General features: G+C 42.0%; 1 protein-coding gene across 1 annotated transcript in view; it reads right to left on the bottom strand.

Moving 5' to 3' along the window:
* LOC126214945 (CUGBP Elav-like family member 4) overlaps nucleotides 1-23,392 on the bottom strand; it is a 235,835-nt gene that overhangs the window by 24,237 nt on the left and 188,206 nt on the right. The window lies entirely within an intron of this gene.

Genomic DNA, 23,392 nt, shown 5'->3' with positions numbered 1-23,392 from the left:
TAAAGAATTCACGTTAGTATTTTGCAGCCGTGACTTATTAAACTGATAGTTCGGTAATTTTCACATCTGTCAACGCCTGCTTTCTTTGGGATTGGAATTATTATATTCTTCTTGAAGTCAGACGGTATTTCACCTGTCTCGTACATTTTGCTCACCAGATGGTAGAGTTTTGTCAGGACTGGCTCTCCCAAGGCCGTCAGTAGTTCTGATGGAATGTTGTCTACTCCTGGGGGCTTGTTTCGACTTAGATCTTTCAGTGCTCTATCAAATTATTCACGCAGTATCATGTCTCCCATTTCATCTTCATCTACATCCTCTTCCCTTTCTTTAACATTGCCCTCAAGTACATCATCCTTGTATAGTTGCTCAATATACTCCTTCCACCTTTCTGCTTTCCCTTCTTTGCTTAGAACTGGGTTTTCATCTGAGCTCTTGATATTCATGCAAGTGGTTCTCTTTTCTCCAAAGGTCTCTTTAATTTTCTTGTAGGCAGTATCTATCTTACCCCTAGTGAAATAAGCCTCTACATCCTTACATTTGTCCTCTAGCCATCCCTGCTTAGCCATTTTGCACTTCCTGTCGATCTCATTTTTGAGACATTTGTATTCCTTTTTGCCTGCTTCATTTACTGCATTTTTATATTTTCTCCTTTCATCAATTAAATTCAGTATTTCTTCTGTCACCCAAGGATTTCTATTAGCCCTCATCTTTTTACCTACTTGATCCTCTGCTGCCTTCACTACTTCATCCCTCAAAGCTACCAATTCTTCTTCTACTGTATTTCTCTGCCCCATTCTTGTTTATTGTTCCCTTATGCTCTCCCTGAAACTCTATACAACCTCTAGTTTAGTCAGTTTATCCAGGTCCCATCTCCTTAAATTCCCACCTTTTTGCAGTTTCTTCAGTTTTAATCTACAGCTCATAACCAATAGATTGTGATCAGAGTCCACATCTGCCCCTGGCAATGTCTTACAATTTAAAACCTCGTTCCTAAATCTCTGTCTTAGCATTATATAATCTATCTGAAACCTGTCAGTATCTCCAGGCTTCTTCCATGTATACAACCTCCTTTTATAATTCTTGAACCAAGTGTTAGCCATGATTAAGTTGTGCTCTGTGCAAAATTCTACCAGGCGGCTTCCTCTTTCATTTATTCCCCCCAATCCATATTCACCTACTACATTTCCTTCTCTTCCTTTTCCTACTATTGAATTCCAGTCACCCATGACTATTAAATTTTCGTCTCCTTTCACTATCTGAATAATTTATTTTATCTCATCAAACATTTCTTCAATTTCTTCATCATCTGCAGAGCTAGTTGGCATATAGACTTGTACTACTGTAGTAGGCACGGGCTTTGTGTCTATCTTCGCCACAATAATGCGTTCACTATGCTGTTGGTACTAGCTTACCCACACTCCTATTTTTTTATTCATTATTAAACCTACTCCTGCATTACCCCTATTTGATTTTGTATTTATAACCCTGTATTCACCTGACCAAAAGTCTTGTTCCTCCTGCCACCGAACTTCGCTAATTCCCACTATATCTAACTTTAAGCTATCCATTTATCTTTTAAAATTTTCTAAACTACCTGCCCGATTAAGGGATCTGACATTTCACACTCCAATCTGTAGAACACCAGTTTTCTTTCTCCTGATAACTAGGCTGCATTAAAGGAAGACATTGAAGCAATTCAGCCACTTGCTACTAGAATTGTTACCTAGCTTTGATCAGTATGCGAGTATTTATGGAAATGCTTCTTAAACTCAAATGTGAATCTTTGGAGGGAAGATAACAATATTTTTGTGAAACACTACTGAGAAAAAAATCTGTAGAACTGGGATTTGAAGCTGACTGCAGAATGAGTCTACTACCGCCAATGTACATTTTGCGTAAGGACTAGGAGGATAAGATAGGAGAAATCAGGGCTCATACAGAGGCATATAGACAATAATTTTTCCCTCGCTCTATTTGCAGGTCAAACAGGAAAGGAAATAACTAGTGGTGGTACAGGGTACCCTCTGCACATGACCATATGGTGACTTGCGAAGTATATATGTGGATGTTATGATATGGGATGGGATGTCGCCACGATAGCTGTTGAGACTATATTTTGTCTGAAGGGTACACAAATGTAAATTCTTATTTGGATGTGCTGCAAATGTAGTTAATCAGCTCAAGGACAAGGGAATCATGGTTTATGTGTGGTTACTGCTGGATGGAACTCTAGCAGACTTAGGGATAAGGCATGCGAGTTGTTGAGGAACACTTTCAAGACAACTGGATTGGGGGTGGTTCAGCAGTGTCTCCATTCCTAGAGAAATGGAAATCATGAATCCCAGACTTTACTATGCAAGATCACTCATTATGGCAAATCATCAAGCCCGATATTGCTAAGTGTTGGTACACGACTAATGAAGAAATGCACATAAGTGTTGCAGAAGCCTTTCAAGACGCTCCACAACATGTCGAGGAGGGTGTGGAGCAACATAAATCTCTGTGTAAGTCATTATGGTGCATGTACAGACCTACATCTACGTCTGTACTCCAGAAGCCACCTCATGGTGTGTGGCAGAGGGTACTATGTATACCATGGTCGCTTCCCCCTTTTCATGTTCCAAGTGCATATGAACCATGAGGAAAACAATTGCTGTTAAGCCTCTGCATGGACTTGAATCTCTCTGTCTTTATCATGAGATATACATAGCAGGAAGCAAAATCTACTTGATACATAGTTTTTATATGTAAACCCTCTGATATGTTGTTGTTGTGGTTTTCAGTCCGAAGACTGATTTGATGCAGCTCTCAACACTTATCTATTCTGTGCAAGCCTCTTCATCTCTGCATAATTACTGCAACATACATCTATTTGAACCTGCTTACCGCATTCATCTCTTGACTCCCTCCACAGTTTTTACCTCTCACACTTCCTTCCATTACCAAACTGAAGATTCTTTCATGACTCAGGACATGCCCTATCAACTGTTTCTTTTAGTCAAACTTCACCATAAGCTCCTTTTCTCCTTAATTCATAATTAATTAATCATCATTCATTTTCTTTTATTTACTCAACTAATGTTCAGCAGTCTTCAGTAGCACATCTCAGAAGTTTTTAGCTTCTTCTTGCCTGAACTGTTTGTTATCCCCATTTCAGTTCTGTAGAAGACTACACTACAGGCAAATGTCTTCAAAAAACTTTCTAACACTTAAGTTTGCATTTGGTGTTAACAAATTACTCATTTTCAGGAAGTCTTTCCTTGCCACTGCCATTCTGCATTTGCATTCTCTCTGCCTTTGCATTCTCTCTGCCTTGACTGTCACAAGTTATATTGCTGTCCAAAACCAAAACTGATCAACAACATATATGACTAGTAAAGTTTCTCCCAAATGCACAAAAATTGAAATGTGTTGTAATAAAATGGAACTCACAGCTATTATGCAAGAAGTATGTTTTCAGTTACTAGAAAGAAAGCAATTAGAAATTATACCTACATTTGTAAATTTAAATGTTTTCCTACTTTACTAAATTTCTACCCTGAAGCTGATCAACCGTTACACAGCACTACTTCAAATGAGAGAAATTTCTTCATTATTAGGACACTTTTTCAAAAGTAGTTGTACATTACTCCACAGTGCCTCAAAATTTCATGGATTTCATCTTCAAATATGGAAAGCAACCACCAATTCTAGTTTTTTTTTTTTTTTAAAAAAAGAAGTAAATGTTAGTCATTCCTTTGCTTATAAATATCAAGCCTCTGCCCCAGCCCTATCCTGGGATTTCTAAAAAAATGAGAAACGTATCCCAAAATGTGTTCCTAGATCTGCCACTGCAAGTAATTCTTGACTCAAATTCAGTGCAGTTAGTGTAAAATTGTCTTGGAAGATCGATTGCAACAGAGAAATAAGAGTGTTGCTTTGATTCAATCAATTTGTGAAAAGATTAAAAATATCAAAATGACGTACACACAACAATAGATTTTAACTGCTTCCTTTCCAGCAAAGGTAAGAACAACTCTGCTACAATAATATTGCACTGCGGTCATATTATTGTTGAAGCAAAAATTTTGTGCTTCTTTAATTTTCCATGAGTGATTAGTTAAAAATAAAAAAAAATAAAAAAAACTTGTGATCTGTTATATTATTAAGCATCAAAGAGAAACTACACTCAATGTTGTTCTTTTTTCTTCTGTAGTGAGATCAAGTTTTTATCACTACTTTACAGCTTTAATCCCTGACGTTTTTGACACTAGATACAATAATAAGTTTCATCATGTGCATTTTCTGTGTCAATTTAACTTGAATGGGGTGTAGATATGATATCATCACATAAACCTCCAGCCTCAGCAAATGGCATTAGTCATGGTTTTCCCCTTTCTTGGAAAAACATTTTCAAAGAAAATGCACTTTGTAGCCTTTGGCTGTGTTTACTCCATGAGTGTGAAGAGTTGTCTAGAAACACACTGCAGCATTTGATGCCTTTTCCTACCACATTGAGCAGACCTTTTCTGCTCTTTTCTGTATTAAAACCTTAAAGCAAAATCGTCTTACTGTGGAACTGGACCTAAGATTGATGGTGACAAATTGACAAAACATATTTCAGATTTCAGCAGAATTATGGAAAAACGCAAGGAATTTCATTTCTCACATTAGTGACCCCACATATGAGAATATTGTTTATAAAGTGGATTTCCTTTAAAAAGAACTGTTGATTTTCAGTTACTATACATGCTGTACTATATTACAGTATTATCTGTATTACTGTACTGTTAGTGTATTACTGTAAGTTACTGTATTTTCAACTGAAATTTTGTTCACTTGGCAACAGCCATGGATCTTTAGAATTAATGACTTATTGCTTTATTTTTCTTGATATTTTTATTGTCAGTGGTAATTCTGTTTTGTAGCCTTCATTTTTAATACCACATGAAATTTCTTATAGCACTGCAACATGGTCTGCAGATCACTTTCTGAATAAACAGGGGATCCACGTTATCAGATAACTTGAGAAGCACTGACATGTAGTGTGTCATTTCCTAATCCAATTCCCTGAGCATCGCCTGATTTAATTTGATTATATTCCATTACTTTTGTTTTAGTTTTGTTGATGTACATCATTTAACCTATTTATAAGACACTATCCATTCTGTTCAGCTGAGCTTCTACAGCTACAGCTACATCTACATCCATACTCCACAAGCCACCTGATGGTGTGTGGTGGAGGGTGCTTTGAGTACCTCTATCAGTTCTCCCTTCTATTCCAGTCTCGTATTGTTCGTGGAAAGAAAGATTGTTGGTATGCCTCTGTGCGGGCTCTAATCTCTCTGATTTTATCCTCATGGTCTCTTGAGATATGCGTAGGAGGGAGCAATATATTGCTTGACTCCTCAGTGAAGGTATGTTCTTGAACCTTCAACAAAAGCCCATACCAAGCTACTGAGTGCCTCTCCTGCAAAGTCTTCCACTGGAGTTTATCTATTATCTCCGTAACGCTTTCGTGATTACTAAATGATCCTGCAATGAAGCACACTGCTCTCTGTTGGATCTTCTCTATTTCTTCTATCAACCCTATCCGGTACGGATCCCACACCGGTGAGCGGTATTCAAGCAGTGGGTGAACAAGTGCACTTTAAACTACTTCCTTTGTTTTCAGATTGCATTTCCTTAGGATTCTTCCAATGAATCTCAGTCTGGCATCTGCTTTACCGACGATCAACTTTATATGATCATTCCATCATTCCATTTTAAATCACTCCTAATGCCTACTCCCAGATAATTTATGGAATTAACTGCTTCCAGTTGCTGACCTGCTATATTGTAGCTAAATGATAAAGGATCTTTCTTTCTATGTATTCGCAGCACATTACACTTGTCTGCATTGAGATTCAATTGCCATTCCCTGCACCATGCGTCAATTTGTTGCAGATCCTCCTGTATTTCAGTACAATTTTCCATTGTTACAACCTCTCGATACACCAGAGCATCATCTGCAAAAAGCCTCAGTGAACTTTCGATGTCATCCACAAGGTCATTTATGTATATTGTGAATAGCAACAGTCCTATGACACTCCCCTGTGGCACACCTGAAATCACTCTTACTTCGGAAGACTTCTCTCCATTGAGAATGACATGCTGCGTTCTGTTATCTAGGAACTCTTCAATCTAATCACACAATTGGTCTGATAGTCCATATGCTCTTACTTTGTTCATTAAATGACTGTGGGGAACTGTATCAAACGCCTTGCTGAAGTCAAGAGACACGGCATCTACCTGGAAACCCGTGTCTATGGCCCTCTGAGTCTCGTGGACAAATAGCGCGAGCTGGGTTTCACACGATCGTCTTTTTCGAAACCCATGCTGATTCCTACAGAGTAGATTTCTAGTCTCCAGAAATGTCATTATACTCAAACATAATTCGTGTTCCAAAATTCTACAACTGATAGACGTTAGAGATATAGGTCTATAGTTCTGCACATCTGTTCAACGTCCCTTCTTGAAAACGGGGATGACCTGTGCCCTTTTCCAATCCTTTGGAACATTACACTCTTCTAGAGACCTATGGTACGCCACTGCATGAAGGGGGGCAAGTTCCTTCGCATACTCTGTGTAAAATCGAACTGGTATCCCATCAGGTCCAGCGGCCTTTCCTCTTTTGAGCGATTTTAATTGTTTCTCTATTCCTCTGTCATCTATTTCGATATCTTCCATTTTGTCATCTGTGCAACAAGCTAGAGAGGGAACTACAGTGCAGTCTTCCTCTGTGAAACAGCTTTGGAAAAAGACATTTATTATTTTGGCCTTTAGTCTGTCATCCTCTGTTTCAGTACTATTTTGGTCACAAAGTGTCTGAACATTTTGTTTTGATCCACCTACCACTTTGACATGAGACCAGAATTTCTTAGGATTTTCTGCCAAGTCAGTATGTACAACTTTACTTTTGAATCCATTGAAAGCTTCTCGCATAGCCCTCCTCACACTACATTTCGCTTCGGGTAATTTTTGTTTGTCTGCAAGGCTTTGGCTATCTTTATGTTTGCTGTGAAGTTCCCTTTGCTTCCACAGCAGTTTTCTAACTCTGTTGTTGTACCACGGTGGCTCTTTCCCTTCTCTTACAATCTTGCTTGGCACATACTCATCTAATGCATATTGTACGATGATTTTGAACTTTGTCCACTGATCCTCAACACTATCTGTTCTTGATATAAAACTTTTGTGCTCAGCTGTCAAGTACTCCGAAATCTGCTTTTTGTCACTTTTGCTAAACAGAAAAATCTTCCTACCTTTTTTAATATTTCTATTTACACCTGAAATCATCGATGCAGTAACCTCTTTATGATCACTGATGCCCTGTCCTGCATTAACTGTTTCAAATAGTTCGGGTCTGTTTGTCACCAGAGGGTCTAAGATGTTGGCGCCACGAGTCAGTTCTCTGTTTAACTGCTCAAGGTAGTTTTCAGATAATGTACTTAAAAAAATCTCATTGGATTCTTTGTCCCTGCCACCCGTTATAAACGTTTGAGTCTCCCAGTCTATATCCGGCAAATTAAAATCTCTACCAAGAACTATAACATGGTCAGGAAATCTGCTCGAAATATTTTTCAAATTTTCCTTCAGGGGCTCTGCCACAACAGCTGCTGAGCCAGGGGGCCTATAGAGACATCCAATTACCATCCTCCAAGTACTTTGAAATCTCTGATGGAATTACAGCATCACAAACAAATGAAAAGTTTCTATTTCTTATCCTTGAACTTTATCTCCCTTTCTAAATTTCTCCTTGATTTCCTTTACTGCTTGCTCGATGTAGGGATAGACTAAAACACTGCTATACCGTACTCCTTTCTCCAACTACTACATCCTCTTCATACCCTTCGACTCTTATAACTGCAGTTTCTGTACAAGCATTTTATTCCTGCTGCCTTGAGAATATTAAACAGAAATATATACTATGGAAGAAAGTGTGGCTTTCTTTAACCTATCTACAAAGATAGTGTCAGTATTGCCTCATAGGTTTCTACATTTCTCCAGAATGCAAACTGATATTCTTCGAGGTAAGTTTCTACCAATTTTACCACTCTTTTCTTTTTCTTTTTTCTTTTTCTGTAGTACTCACTTGAAGTTAATCTTACCTGTAAAGCCCTTCTACACATTCCTTCCAGCTAAAGCCTTGCAGACAAAAAAAAAATTACACGAAGCGAAATGTAGTATGAGGAGGGCTATGCGAGAAGCGTTCAATGAATTCGAAAGTGAAGTTGTACGTACTGACTTGGCAGAAAATCCTAAGAAATTTTGGTCTCATGTCAAAGCGGTAGGTGGATCAAAACAAAATGTTCAGACATGTGTGTTTGTGTGTCTGCTTGTGTCTGTGTATGTGCGGATGGATATGTGTGTGTGTGCGAATATATACCTGTCCTTTTTTCCCCCTAAGGTAAGTCTTTCCGCTCCTGGGATTGGAATGACTCCTTACCCTCTCCCTTAAAACACACATCCTTTCATCTTTCCCTCTCTTTCCCTCTTTCCTGACGAAGCAACCATTGTTTGCAAAAGCTTGAATTTTGTGTGTATGTATGTGTTTGTTTGTGTATCTATCAACCTGCCAGCGCTTTCGTATGGTAAGTCACATCATCTTTGTTTTTAGATATATTTTTCCCACGTGGAATGTTCTCTCTCTCTCTCTCTCTCTCTCTCTCTCTCTCTCTCTCTCTCTCTCTCTCTCTATAAGAACACCGTGAATTCATTGTCCCAGGAAGGGGAAACTTTATTGACACATTCCTGGGGTCAGATACATCACATGATCACACTGACAGAACCACAGGCACATAGACACAGGCAACAGAGCATGCACAATGTCGGCACTAGTACAGTGTATATCCACCTTTCACAGCAATGCAGGCTGCTATTCTCCCATGGAGACGATCGTAGAGATGCTGGATGTAGTCCTGTGGAACGGCTTGCCATGCCATTTCCACCTGGCGCCTCAGTTGGACCAGCGTTCGTGCTGGACGTGCAGACCGCGTGAGACGACGCTTCATCCAGTCCCAAACATGCTCAATGGGGGACAGATCCGGAGATCTTGCTGGCCAGGGTAGTTGACTTACACCTTTTAGAGCACGTTGGGTGGCACGGGATACATGCGGACGTGCATTGTCCTGTTGGAACAGCAAGTTCCCTTGCCGGTCTAGGAATGGTAGAACGATGGGTTCGATGACGGTTTGGATGTACCGTGCACTATTCAGTGTCCCCTCGACGATCACCAGTGGTGTACGACCAGTGTAGGAGATCGCTCCCCACACCATGATGCCGGGTGTTGGCCCTGTGTGCCTCGGTCGTATGCAGTCCTGATTGTGGCGCTCACCTGCACGGCGCCAAACACGCATACGACCATCATTGGCACCAAGGCAGAAGCGACTCTCATCGCTGAAGACGACACGTCTCCATTCGTCCCTCCATTCACGCCTGTCGCGACACCACTGGAGGCGGGCTGCACGATGTTGGGGCGTGAGCAGAAGACGGCCTAACGGTGTGCGGGACCGTAGCCCAGCTTCATGGAGACGGTTGCGAATGGTCCTCGCCGATACCCCAGGAGCAACAGTGTCCCTAATTTGCTGGGAAGTGGCGGTGCGGTCCCCTACGGCACTGCGTAGGATCCTCCGGTCTTGGCGTGCATCCGTGCGTCGCTGCGGTCCGGTCCCAGGTCGACGGGCACGTGCACCTTCCGCCGACCACTGGCGACAACATCGATGTACTGTGGAGACCTCACGCCCCATGTGTTGAGCAATTCGGCGGTACGTCCACCCGGCCTCCCGCATGCCCACTATACGCCCTCGCTCACAGTCCGTCAACTGCACATACGGTTCACGTCCACACCGTCGCGGCATGCTACCAGTGTTAAAGACTGCGATGGAGCTCCGTATGCCACGGCAAACTGGCTGACACTGACGGCGGCGGTGCACAAATGCTGCACAGCTAGCGCCATTCGACGGCCAACACCGCAGTTCCTGGTGTGTCCGCTGTGCCGTGCGTGAGATCATTGCTTGTACAGCCCTCTCGCAGTGTCCGGAGCAAGTATGGTGGGTCTGACACACCGGTGTCAATGTGTTCTTTTTTCCATTTCCAGGAGTATATATATTCCACACGGGAAAAATATATATAAAAACAAAGATGATGTGACTTACCAAACGAAAGAGCTTTCGCAAGAAACTGTTGCCTCATCAGGAAAGAGGGAAGGAGAGGGAAAGACAAAAGGATGTGGGTTTTAAGCGAGAGGGTAAGGAGTCATTCCAATCCCGGGAGGGGAAAGACTTACCTTAGGGGGAATAAAGGACGGGTATACACTCGCACACACACACATATCCATCCACACATATACAGACACAAGCAGACATATTTAAAGACAAAGAGTATATATATATATATATATATAGAGAGAGAGAGAGAGAGAGAGAGAGAGGGAAACATTCCACATAGGAAAAATATATGTAAAAACAAAGGTGATGTGACTTACCAAATGAAAGTGCTGGCAGGTCGACAGACACACAAACAAACACAAACATACACACAAAATTCAATCCTTCACAACAAACTGTTGCCTCATCAGGAAAGAGGGGAAGGAGAGGGAAAGACAAAAGGATGTGGGTTTTAAGGGAGAGGGTAAGGAGTCATTCCAATCCCGGGAGCGGAAAGACTTACCTTAGGGGGGAAAAAGGACGTGTATACACTCGCACACACACACATATCCATCCACACATATACAGACACAAGCAGACATATTTAAAGACAGAGAGTTAGGGCAGAGATGTCAGTCGAGGCAGAAGTGCAGAGGCAAAGATGTTGAATGACAGGTGAGGTATGAGTGGCGGCAACTTGAAATTAGCGGAGATTGAGGCCTGGTGGATAACGGGAAGAGAGGATATATTGAAGAGCAAGTTCCCATCTCTGGAGTTCGGATAGGTTGGTGTTAGTGAGAAGTATCCAGATAACCCGGACGGTGTAACACTGTGCCAAGATGTGCTGGCCATGCACCAAGTCATGTTTAGCCACAGGGTGATCCTCATTACCAACAAACACTGTCTGCCTGTGTCCATTCATGCGAATGGACAGTTTGTTGCTGGTCATTCCCACATAGAATGCGTCACAGTGTAGGCAGGTCAGTTGGCAGATCACGTGGGTGCTTTCACACGTGGCTCTGCCTTTGATCGTGTACACCTTCCGGGTTACAGGACTGGAGTAGGTGGTGGTGGGAGGGTGCATGGGACAGGTTTTACACCGGGGGCGGTTACAAGGGTAGGAGCCAGAGGGTAGGGAAGGTGGTTTGGGGATTTCATAGGGATGAACTAACAGGTTGCGAAGGTTAGGTGGACGGCGGAAAGACACTCTTGGTGGAGTGGGGAGGATTTCATGAAGGATGGATCTCATTTCAGGGCAGGATTTGAGGAAGTCGTATCCCTGCTGGAGAGCCACATTCAGAATCTGATCCAGTCCCGGAAAGTATCCTGTCACAAGTGGGGCACTTTTGTGGCTCTTCTGTGGGAGGTTCTGGGTTTGAGAGGATGAGGAAGTGGCTCTGGTTATTTGCTTCTGTACCAGGTCGGGAGGGTAGTTGCGGGATGCGAAAGCTGTTGTCAGGTTGTTGGTGTAATGGTTCAGGGATTCCGGACTGGAGCAGATTCGTTTGCCACGAAGACCTAGGCTGTAGGGAAGGGACCGTTTGATGTGGAATGGGTGGCAGCTGTCGTAATGGAGGTACTGTTGCTTGTTGGTGGGTTTGATGTGGACGGCCGTGTGAAGCTGGCCATTGGACAGGTGGAGGTCAACATCAAGGAAAGTGGCATGGGATTTGGAGTAGGACCAGGCGAATCTGATGGAACCAAAGGAGTTGAGGTTGGAGAGGAAATTCTGGAGTTCTTCTTCACTGTGAGTCCAGATCATGAAGATGTCATCAATAAATCTCTACCAAACTTTGGGTTGGCAGGCCTGGGTAACCAAGAAGGCTTCCTCTAAGCGACCCATGAATAGGTTGGCGTACGAAGGGACCATCCTGGTACCCATAGCTGTTCCCTTTAATTGTTGGTATGTCTGGTCTTCAAAAGTGAAGAAGTTGTGGGTCAGGATGAAGCTGGCTAAGGTAATGAGGAAAGAGGTTTTAGGTAGGGTGGCAGGTGATCGGCGTGAAAGGAAGTGCTCCATCGCAACGAGGCCCTGGACGTGCGGGATATTTGTGTATAAGGAAGTGGCATCAATGGTTACAAGGATGGTTTCTGGGGGTAACGGATTGGGTAAGGATTCCAGGCGTTCGAGAAAGTGGTTGGTGTCTTTGATGAAGGATGGGAGACTGCATGTAATGGGTTGAAGGTGTTGATCTACGTAGGCAGAGATACGTTCTGTGGGGGCTTGGTAACCAGCTACAATGGGGCGGCCGGGATGATTGGGTTTGTGAATTTTAGGAAGAAGGTAGAAGGTAGGGGTGCGGGGTGTCGGTGGGGTCAGGAGGTTGATGGAGTCAGGTGAAAGGTTTTGTAGGGGGCCTAAGGTTCTGAGGATTTCTTGAAGCTCCGCCTGGACATCAGGAATGGGATTACCTTGGCAAACTTTGTATGTGGTGTTGTCTGAAAGCTGACACAGTCCCTCAGCCACATACTCCCGACGATTAAGTACCACGGTCGTGGAACCCTTGTCCGCCGGAAGAATGACGATGGACCGGTCAGCCTTCAGAGCACGGATAGCCTGGGCTTCAGCAGCTTCAACAAGCAACAGTACCTCCATTACGACAGCTGCCACCCAATCCACATCAAACGGTCCCTTCCCTACAGCCTAGGTCTTCGTGGCAAACGAATCTGCTCCAGTCCGGAATCCCTGAAGCATTACACCAACAACCTGACAACAGCTTTCGCATCCCGCAACTACCCTCCCGACCTGGTACAGAAGCAAATAACCAGAGCCACTTCCTCATCCCCTCGAACCCAGAATCCCCCACAGAAGAACCACAAAAGTGCCCCACTTGTGACAGGATACTTTCTGGGACTGGACCAGACTCTGAATGTGGCTCTCCAGCAGGGATACGACTTCCTCAAATCCTGCCCTGAAATGAGATCCATCCTTCATGAAATCCTCCCCACTCCACCAAGAGTGTCTTTCCGCCGTCCACCTAACCTTCGTAACCTGTTAGTTCATCCCTATGAAATCCCCAAACCACCTTCCCTACCCTCTGGCTCCTACCCTTGTAACCGCCCCCGGTGTAAAACCTGTCCCATGCACCCTCCCACCACCACCTACTCCAGTCCTGTAACCCGGAAGGTGTACACGATCAAAGGCAGAGCCACGTGTGAAAGCACCCACGTGATCTACCAACTGACCTGCCTACACTGTGACGCATTCTATGTGGGAATGACCAGCAACAAACTGTCCATTCGCGTGAATGGACACAGCAGACAGTGTTTGTTGGTAATGAGGATCACCCTGTGGCTAAACATCTTGGCACAGTGTTACACCGTCTGGGTTATCTGGATACTTCCCACTAACACCAACCTATCCGAACTCCGGAGATGGGAACTTGCTCTTCAATATATCCTCTCTTCCCGTTATCCACCAGGCCTCAATCTCCGCTAATTTCAAGTTGCCGCCACTCATACCTCACCTGTCATTCAACATCTTTGCCTCTGCAGTTCTGCCTCGACTGACATATCTGCCCAAACTCTCTGTATTTAAATACGTCTTCTTGTGTCTGTGTATGTGTGGATGGATATGTGTGTGTGTGCGAGTGTATACCCGTCCTGTTTTCGGTAAATCACATCATCTTTGTTTTTAGATATATTTTTCCCACGTGGAATGTTTCCCTCTATTTTATATATATATATTTCCCACGTGGAATGTTTCCCTCTATTATATATATTCGCACTGTAATTGATAATTGAAAATCCCGCCATTTGTGAGTTGCGGTCTGTGATAGGTTTTTGTTGGCAAAAAACCTAAAACCCATGGAAATTTATAGTGAACTGTGCGAAGTGTATGGAAACAACACAGTGAGGATGACGGTTCAATCCCGCATCCGGCCATCCTGATTTAGGTTTTCCGTGATTTCCCTAAATCACTCGAGGCAAGTGCCGGGATGGTTCCTTTGAAAGGGCACGGCCGACTTCCTTCCCCATCCTTACCTAATCCGATGAGACCGATGACCTCGCTGTCTGGTCTCCTTCCCCAAACAACCCAACCCCAACAACACAGTGAGTGAATGATCCATCTGGAAATGGTGCATTTGGTTTAAAAATGGCCTAACCAATGTTCATGATGAAGAGAAGAGTGGATACTCGAGCATTGTGACTGACGATCTTGTCACTAAAGTTCATGAAATGATTCGTGGAAACCGTCACTTCACAATAATGGAGCTTTCTCTTTCTTTTCCACAAGTTTCACAGACTTTGTTGTTTGAAATTGTCACTCAGAAGCTACGCTACCACAAATTTTGTGCACATTGGGTGCCCAAAATGCTTACGGAGCACCATAAAGAACAGCGAATGGGGGCAACGTTGATTCATTACTGGATCGAATCATAACTGGTGATTAGACTCGCATGAAACACGTCAATTGTAAGACAAAATTACAGTTCATGGAGTGGGGCGCACAAGGTTCCCCCCAAAACCAAGAAAATGTTTGCAAATCTTGTCAGCAAGGAAGTTGAATGCAACAGGGTTTTGGGATAGGCAAGGTGTGCTTCTTATCGATTTTCTTGAACGTGGAGCAACCATAAATTTTGCCCGGTACTGTCAAATTTTGTGCAGCCTTAGAAGAGCAGTTCAAAACAAATGCCAAGGAAAGCTGACGTTCAAAATTTTGTTTTTGCAAGACAATGCCTGACCTCACATGGTAAACTGCACTAAAGAACTCCTTAATTCATTCAAATGGGAAATTTTCCCTCATCTGCCCTACAGCCCCTGTCTTGCACCAAGTGACTTCCACTTGTTTCCCAAGATGAAGAACTGGCTTGCAACGCAGCACTTTGATGATGACACGGAACTCCAGGCAGGTGTGATTCACTGGCTGAAGTCTCAGGCGGTAGAATTTTACGACAAAGGTCTTTCAAAGCTTGTCCACCACTATGATAAGTGCCTCAATGTGTTTAATGGCTATGTAGAAAAGTAGTGTCAGCCATTCTTTCAGCTGGCAGGTATATAGACACACAAACAAACATAAACATACACACAAAATTCAAGCTTTTGCAACCAACAGTTGCTTCATCAGGAAAGAGGGAAGGAGAGGGAAAGACGAAAGGATGTGGGTTTTAAGGGAGAGGGTAAGGAGTCATTCCAATCCCGGGAGCGGAAAGACTTACCTTAGAGGGAAAAAAGGACATGTATACACTCACGCGCACACACACACACACACACACACACACACACACACACACACACACACACACACACACACACACACACACACATATCCATCCGCACGTACACAGACACAAGCAGACATTTGTAAAGGCCTTTACTTAGTTTTTTTAATGCCAAAACTTTCCATACTTTCTGGATAGCCTTCGTATTGTGGTTAAAAGAAGGGCTAGCTCAGCCAAATATTTGGTACAGAAAATGATAGGGATTCCCTCAGGCTCTAGAGCTTTTTTCAGCACCACTGACAATAATATCTACTTCACTTAACTTTGTAGTGGTGTGAGAATTAAATTAGGGCAATACTCCTGTATCTTCATTTGTAAAGGAACATTTGAAAACAAAGTTTAGTATTACTGCTTTTGGTCTGCCATCCTCAGTTTCAGTTCCTGTCCCATCCATGAATATCTTGACATTGACTTTGGTAGCACTAATAGCCTTTACATAAGACCAGAATTATTTTGCGTTTTGTGAGAGATCTTTCAATAATATTCTGCTACGGTAATTGTTGAACACTTCACTCATTGTCTGCCAAGAGTCAAACGTGTTTCACTCGGCATCTCACTATTTGTAGCCTTATGTTTCTTTGTTGTAGACCTATTATGTAGTAGCCTCTGTTACTTTAGAAGCTTCTTCACAGTGACTGTGCACTATGAATGATTCCCACTCCCCCCAATCAGAACAGTTCTTATTAGGTACCTACCTATCAAGTGGATGGTTTAACATCAGCCACAATTCTTCTATGTGCTCTTGTCAAAATCTAAGTGGTTCAAGTCCCTCATTTGCCATTATTACTCCTTTATCCACAAACCACCTAATGGTGTGTGGCAGAGGGCACTTCTAGCACTATTAACTAATACCCCCTCCCCTGTTTCAATTGCAGCTGGGATGTGTGGAGACCGATTGCTGGTAAGCCTCTGTATTAGCTCTAATTCTTTGACTTTTTTACTCATGGTCATTTCATGAGAAGTACGTGGGAGAAAGTAATATGTTGTTTGACTCTTCCCGGAAAGACATCACTCAAAATTTCAGTAGTAAACCTCTCCATGATGCACAACGCCTCTCTTGTAATGTCTGCTACTAAAGTTTGTTGGTATCTCTGTGCCGACTAAACAAACGCATGACAAAAAGTGGGACTCTTTGTTTTATCTTCCACTTCTTTGTCAGTGAGTTACATTTCCTTACAATTATTCCTATGAATCTCTGTCTGTCATAATCTGCATTTCCTATTATTTGTTTTTTGTGGTCATTCCACTTAAGGTCACTATAGATAGTTACTCCAAGATATTTTACAATAGATACTGTTTCCAGTAATTTGTCATCAGTAACATAGTTGTACAGCTGTGGATCTCTTTTTCTATCTATGCACGATATGTCACATTTATTTATGTTCAGAGTCAGCTGCCAGAGCCTACACCACTCATTAATCCTCTTCTGGTCATTCTGCACATTGATACTCTCTTGTGGCATTGCTACTTTCTTATGGACTACCACATCATCTGCAAACAGTCTTAAAGAGCTTCTAACACTTTCTACTAGATCATTTGTATACATTGTAAACAGTAAAGTTCCTATCACACTTTCCTGAGGTACTCCGGAAATTACCTTTACATCTATTGATTTTGTTCTTAAGAGTGATGTGTTGACTTCTATCTGCATGGAACTCATAAATCCAGTCAAAAATTTGGATCTATACTCTGTAAGCTTGTATTTTTTTCACTAAGTGGCACTGCAGGATGGTGTCAAATATCTTCCTGAAGTCAAGGAACATGGGATCAACCAGAGCACCATCGCCTAAGGCACTGTGAATCTCATGGAGGAACAGAGCAAGCTGAGTTTCACTAGAAACCCTATCCCTCTGGTACCTCTTCTACTTTTCTACATGTTTTGATTTTACATTATATCTTCATATACAAAGATTGATTCATTATTAAAGGATAAGCAGCTTCACTCAGACATTGCTAAAACTCAACTATGTGCTTTGCATGTAAAGTACCAGCACACAGACCGCAAACTCATTGTCTAAAACTGAATGCTACACCTTATCAAACATATTTAAGAGCCTCACTTGATTACACCCTGACTTATAAACAGCATTGGCCTAATGCAAGGCTGAAAGCAGAAGGCAGAAACAGCATCCCAAAGAAGATCATCAGCATCACATAGGGCTCTCAGCCACAGAGTTTATTAGAGTTGTGACAGTGAAACTTCCTGGCAGATTGAAACTCTGTGCTGGATGGAGACTTGAACTCGGGACTTTTGTCTTTCATGGGCAGGTGCTCTACCAACTGAGCTACCCAAGCATGACCAACTGTCACAGCTTTGCTTCCACCAGTACTTCATCTCCTACCTTCCAAATTTCACAGAAGCTTTCCTGTGAAATTTACAGGGCTGGCACTCCTGGAAGAACTGATGTTGTGGACCCACGTCTTAGCCACAGCCTAGGGGATGTTTCCGGAATGAAATTTTTCACTCTGCAGTGGAGTGTGCACTGATGGCAAAGTAAAACTGTGTGCCAGGCTCAGACTCAAACTCGAGACCCTTGCCTTTTGTGAGCAGGTGCTCTACCAACTGTAGACTGTGAGGAATCCCCATTGTATGGTGACAGCAAACCATCATCACTGGTACAGTCCCATTGTTTGTGCAGAGATTGGTGGTGACCTCTTCATGGGATCAGTCATCTTTCCACAATGCCTCACAGGTGTGGCATATTTGACTTCATCTGGGTGTCACTGCCTGCTTTGCAAGCAGATTTGTCTTTGGTGGTATGAAGGGTCATATGGCAACTACATGATGGTGTTCCATCTCACTACTCTCTTTTAGTGAAGCTAAGGCAGTAGCATAGGCAGAGCATTCCCACTTGCCTGGTGTATTCTCATGTGTGCTTTCAATTATTCACACCTAAACTGTCAAAGATAGTTTATCTCCAAACTGATGTGGGTGTACCTCCCTTGTATTACATTTCTGACTGTTTGTCCATATGACCTTTTTTTGTTTTTCAAAAAAGATCTTTTCAACATATATATTGCGCACTTGCTGTCTGTTTTATTTTACATGTTAAAGTGTGCTTAACTACAGTTTACATTCTCTTGTCAAACTAGCTTTCATTGAAAATCCAAAGCCTGAGAAGTGTGGGGTGTTGTTTGATTTTTTCATCACTATTATCTACTTCATGAGTAATAGTTGAGCCTGTTCTGGTCAATCTTTCTTTGGTGTACCCAAATTCCTTTTGCCTGTAGATTGGCATTCAGTAGCTTGTTTTGGTAGCTGCTCATATTCTGTTCAAATGACCAGCTAGTGCTATTTTTACCTATATTCGTCAACTTTTATTTCTAATACCAAGAAGACCTACAATTCTCTTGTGATGTCTTCATTGCAGATATTATCCACTCTAGGGCAACCTTTGATTCTTCTCAGAAACTGCATTTCTATGGCTTGAATTCTCATCTTGTTGTTAGGCTTTGGGATCAATACCTCTTTGCCTGGTGGAGCCAAGTAAGCCACTGTCTTGTAGAAGAATTTAATCACATTTTGTGTGTGGCATGTTTTTTTCAATGTTCTGATTGTGCTGCCCATCTATGAGAAACTGAGTAGCTTTCTCTTCATATTTGGTCCTATAAGTTTATGATATATTTGCCTAGGTAGGCCTAATTAAAGTTTTATTTTTGATCAAGACAGGTGGCAATCATGCCCATTTTTTTATGTTAAAATTTCATTTCTCTTACGGGTTGTAACTTTAAATTTAGTTAATGAGGTATCACAGATGTGTGTTTTGACTGTGTCAAGCCACAGCTCTCTGCAGGTTATTCTTGAAAGTAAGGGATTTCCAGAATACCTGGTATAGGGTGTTAAAACCCTATACGGATACACCCCCTTTCTCTTAGGCAATTCCAACGACAGGGCCATAATGCCTACAAGAGAAATGGTGTTAGACAAATTAGTAAGTTACAAAAATAACAGAAATTCTTGGATGAAGCAATAAATAAAATAAGGGAAAGGCAACCACTCATCTATAGCAGATCAGTGTGTGGAGCACATAAACACGTAACATAAAATAACATTCACACTAGCTTTTGAGCACTAGCTGCCTTTCGAGCAATAGTACACACATCCATGCACACAGACATCCAAATGCACACTCATGTGCTACAGGAAGACTTATTGGTCTTTCCGTGACAGTGGGAGTGTGTGTTTGGGTATCTCTGTGGTTGTGTGTGTGTGTGTGTGTGTGTGTGTGTGTGTATGAGTGAATGTGTTTACTATTGCTAGAAGAAGTGCTTGTGCTCAAAAACTAGTGTGAATACTACTTTCTATTATGTGTTTCTGTTCTCCACACATTGAGCTGCTCACTACAAGTGAATGGTTGTCTTTTCCTTATTTTACAAAATAATTAGTGTTATGTTCATGGATAATTTGTAGGATTAATTGTAATGGTGTGAAATGAGTCCTTTTGCATTCATATTACACATTCATACATAAACGTGGTTACATCCTGACCAGTTACAAATTATTTTTAATATTTGTATTCTCTTAATTTCTCATTTCTGTTTTACATTTTACATAAATAGTAGTAGGAGGAGTTGTCAAGGAGAAACTTTTTCAGATTGCTTTCAAATTTAATATTGCTGTCTGTCAGACATTTTATACCACTGGGTAAGTGATCAGAAATTTTGGTGGTGACATTGTGCATTCCTTTTTGTACTAAAGCCATCCTTAATTTGAAATAATCAATGTCATTTTTTCTTTGGTATTGTACTCATGTACATGATTGTTTCTTTGAACTGTAGTGGATTATTCACAACAAACTTCATGAAGGAGTACGTATACTGTGAAGCAGTAGTCAAGATGCCTATTTCCTTAAACAAATATAAAAAGATGACTGTGGGTGAGTGCCACATATTATTTGTATGGTACATTTTTGACAAATGAAAATGTTCTTTCTTAAAGATGTCTTATCCCAGAAATTCCATAAGACATTATTTAATGAAAATAATGGGGAAAAAACAATAACATCAAAAAGTAATTAATGTGCAGTAATGAAATTCAGGAATACATTTATTTAGGTAACATATTTCAATGATTAACATCGCAGAATCGTAGGTTAATGTAGGCATGAGATAAGCCAGTGCAAATGTGAAATTCTAGTATGTTAATAACTGCCAGAGTGTTGAATGCAAGCATGCAAACATGGATGAATTGTGTTGTACAGGTACCAGATGTCAGTTTGTGGGATGGAGTTCCTTGCCTGTTGCACTCGGTCAGTCAATACCGGGTCAGTTAATGCTGTTTGTGGATGATACTGGAGTTTTCATCTGATGATGTCCCATATGTGATCAATTGGAGACAGATCTGGTGACTGAGCGGCGAAGGGAACATGTCATTAGTCTGTAAAGCCTGTTGGGTTACAACAGCGGTATGTGGGTGAGCATTATCCAATTGTAAAACACCCACTGAATTGCTGTTCATGAATGGCAGCACAACAGGTCGAATTACCAGACTGACCTACAGATTTGCAGTGAAGGTACACGGGATAACCACGAAAGTGCTCCCGCTGTCATACAAAATTGTACCCCACGCTGTAACTCCAGGTTTAGGTCCAGTTTGCCTAGCACACAGACAGATTGGTTGCAGGCCCTCCAGTGTCCTCCTCCTAATCAACACATGGCCATCACTGGGACTGAGGCAGAACCAGCTTTCTCCATTCCACCCGCCAATGAGCTCTCGCTCGACACAACTGAAGTCACTAATGTGGTGGTTTGTGGTCAGTGGAATGCACGCTGCAGGGCATCTGGCTCAGAGCTGTCCTTGAAGTAACTGATTTGTAACAACTCGTGCTGTCACGTTGTTGCCAAGTGCTGTTTGGGCTGCTGCTGCCGATGTGGTACAGTGCGCCACAGTCATATGGTGAACACGATTGGTGTTCCTCTTGGCCAACTGGAGCCTGGTCTTCTTGTGACTGTACATTCTCATGACCACCACTGCCAGCAATCACGTGCAGTGGCTACATTCCTGCAAAATCTTTCTGCAATATTACGGAAGGAAGCTCCAACTTCTTGTAGCCCTATTACATGACCTCATTCAAACTCAGTAAGGTGTTGGTAATGACATCTTTGTCACTTTAAAGATGTTTGTGACTAACATCAACTCACCACGTCCAGTCTCAAAGGTAATTAATGCTAATGACCATTATAGAGTGTATTTAAAGTCAACCTGATCTGCATCTTCATAGTGGTACTGTCACCGCCACCCTTTTGCAACTGGCATGAAATTTGAATAGACATCATCTTTCAGATATAGAAACGTGCCTAACAACTTTTGTTTATATCAGACAACTCCTCCTAGGTATTGCTTTTTTTCCATCAGTGTATAAGAAAAATTTTAACTTACTCATTTGGCACTCACTGTGGTTTTCAATGATTTGAAGTGGAAACATGGCTGAATGCAGTTGTTTTAGGACCTCAAAAACATGTTTTTTTCCCCATATTAAATTCTCATCAATATGGATACCTAAAATCTTAGCGAGTCACATCTAGTTATTATTTTCTCACCATCCTTATCATCAGTGTGATGCCTATAGATGTGCAGAACTGAGTATTTTTATTTTTTATTTTATTTTTTTTTTTAAATTGAGACTGAAACCATTTGCAGGAAATCAATCAATAATACTTTTAACAACATTATTTACCCTTTCTTCAGTATGTGTGTAGGTTTGTTGGCCGGTGTGGCCGAGCGGTTCTAGGCGCTTCAGTCTGGAACCGCGCAACCGCTACGGTCGCAGGTTCGAATCCTGCCTCGGGCATGGATGTGTGTGATGTCCTTAGGTTAGTTAGGTTTAAGTAGTTCTAAGTTCTAGGGGACTGATGACCTCAGATGTTAAGTCCCATAGTGCTCAGAGCCATTTGAACCATTTTTTTGTAGGTTTGGATTGATTATAGTACTAGTGTCATCTGTAAAAAGTACTAATTCTGCTTTTTGTATATATCAGTAAAGCTTTACTGGTAGGTCATGGGTTGTACCTGGATAGCTCAGTCGGTGAGAGCATTGCCCATAAAAGACAAGGTTCTGATTCGAGTACTGGTCCGTTACACACAGTCTTGATCTGCCAAGAAGTTTCAAAACAGTACATACACTGCTGTAGAGTGAAAAATTCATTCTGGACACCCCCTGTTTATTTCTTTTGCTAACCAACCCCTCATTGACTGCAAATGCCACAAAAATATGAACTCATCTCCTGGTTCTGAGCCTTCATTGTCAGTTTGATTTTCTTTATAGTATGATGGTAACAATTTTTTTTATTCTTAATGTAATTGATGATACTTTTAGATGGAAGGTCATTTACACATACTGAGTGGTTATAATGAAACTGATTGTACCCCGTGTGCTGCAGTGCGGGCTGTATACATCGCAGGATGCTGAAACCGTGTAGGTACACTATGTGACTGAAAATGTCTTACAAGTTCATGGCACCCTCCATCGGTAATGCTGGAATTCAATATGGTATTGGCCCAACCTAAGCCTTAATGACAGTTTCCACTCTCACATGCATACATTCCAACAGGTGCTAGAAGATTTCTTGGGGAATGGCAGCCCATTCTTCATGGGGTGCTGCACTGAGGTGAGGTATAAATGTCGGTTGGTGAGGCCTGGCACCAAGTTGGCATTCCAAAACATCCTAAAAGTTTTCTATTGTATTCAGGTCAGAACTGTGTGCAGACCAGTCTATTACAGGGATGTTATTGACATGTAACCATTCCACTACAGGCTGTTCATTATGAACAGGTGCTTGATCATGTTGAAAGATGTAATTGCCATCCCCAAATTGCTCTTCAACAGTGGGATGCAAGAAGTTGCTTAAAACATCAATTTAGGTCTATGCTGTGATTGTGCCACACAAAACAACAAGGGGGTGCAAGCCCCCCTCCATGAAAAACACGGCCACACCGTAACACCACTGCCTCTGAATTTTACTGTTGGCGCTACACACATTGGCAGATGACGTTCATCGGGCATTCACC

This window comes from Schistocerca nitens, chromosome 12 (assembly GCF_023898315.1).
Source record: "Schistocerca nitens isolate TAMUIC-IGC-003100 chromosome 12, iqSchNite1.1, whole genome shotgun sequence".
Taxonomy (NCBI): domain Eukaryota; kingdom Metazoa; phylum Arthropoda; class Insecta; order Orthoptera; family Acrididae; genus Schistocerca; species Schistocerca nitens.
Note: the sequence above shows the minus strand (reverse complement) of the source record. Positions and strands in the feature narration are given on the sequence as shown.